This window comes from Vulpes vulpes, chromosome 2, assembly GCF_048418805.1.
Source record: "Vulpes vulpes isolate BD-2025 chromosome 2, VulVul3, whole genome shotgun sequence".
NCBI classification, from domain to species: domain Eukaryota; kingdom Metazoa; phylum Chordata; class Mammalia; order Carnivora; family Canidae; genus Vulpes; species Vulpes vulpes.
The window spans coordinates 41,585,880-41,586,991 of NC_132781.1; the positions used below are offsets into that span (position 1 = coordinate 41,585,880).

A 1,112-nucleotide genomic window follows, 5' to 3' on the forward strand; every position below is an offset into this window, starting at 1 on the left:
GCAAAATGAAATGACCTTTTTGGAACAGATCGGGGAACTTCCCTCAGTACTCAGCTAATAGGTGGAACTGTCAAGTGTTTAAGGTACTTCCCTTCTTCCTCAAGAATAGAGCACGCAAGGGATGCCTGGGTGGCTCAGCGGTTGGGCATCTGCCTTCGGCTGAGGGTGTGATCCCAGAGTCCCAGGATCGAGTCCCAGGATCGAGTCCCAAGTTGGGCTCCTTGTGTGGAGCCTGCTTTTCCCTCTGACTGTGTCACTGTGTCTCTGCCTCTCTCTCTCTCTCTCTCTCGTGAATAAATAATAAAATCTTAAAAAAAAATAGAGCACACAAACTGTTTCAGTGGTCCATCTGGAAACCACATTGATCCCACATCAGATGCCTCTACCATGCTGCCTAAGTTTGAGCCCAAGGAGATCACAGTCGTGTACTTGAGGTGCACCAGTGGCAAAGTCAAAGTTGGTGCCACATCTGCCTTGACCTCAAAGATGGGCCCAGTAGGGCTGTCTCCAAAAAAGTTGGTGATGACATTGCCCAGGCAACCAGTGATTGGAAGGGTCTGAGGCTGACGGTGAAACTGACTATTCAGAACAGACAGACCTGGATTGAAATGGGACCATCTGCCTCTGCCCTGCTTAGCAAAGCCCTCACAGACCCGCCAAGAGACAGAAAGGAAAACATTAAGCACAGTGGAAATATCACTTTTGCTGAGGTTGTCAATATTGCCTGAGAGATACAGCAGCAATCTTTTGTCAGAGAACTCTCTGGAACCGTTGAAGAGATTGTGGGGACTGCCCAGTCTGTGGGCTGCAATGTTGATGCCGCCACCCTCATAACATCACAGATGACATCAATAGTGGTGCCGTGGAATGCCCTGCTAATTAAGAAAATACTTCAATGAAGGACCATTTGACAAAAAAATAATAGTAATAAGAGAGCGCACAAATGCTGGAATCCTTGCTCAGTCAGTCAAGTGGTATATAAATTCTTTTTGCCGCTATAACAAATTAACACAAATTTAGTGACAAAGCAGAACTAATTTGTTATTCTTTTTAAAAATTGTATTTATGAGAGAGAGAGAGCACGAGGAAGGGGGAAGGGGGTGGGTAGAGAG

At 46.1% G+C, this 1,112-nt stretch overlaps 1 pseudogene; it reads left to right on the plus strand.

Moving 5' to 3' along the window:
• The first annotated feature begins 387 nt into the window (after positions 1–387).
• On the plus strand, positions 388–883 carry LOC112933046 (large ribosomal subunit protein uL11-like; annotated as a pseudogene).
• The last annotated feature ends 229 nt before the right edge of the window (positions 884–1,112 follow it).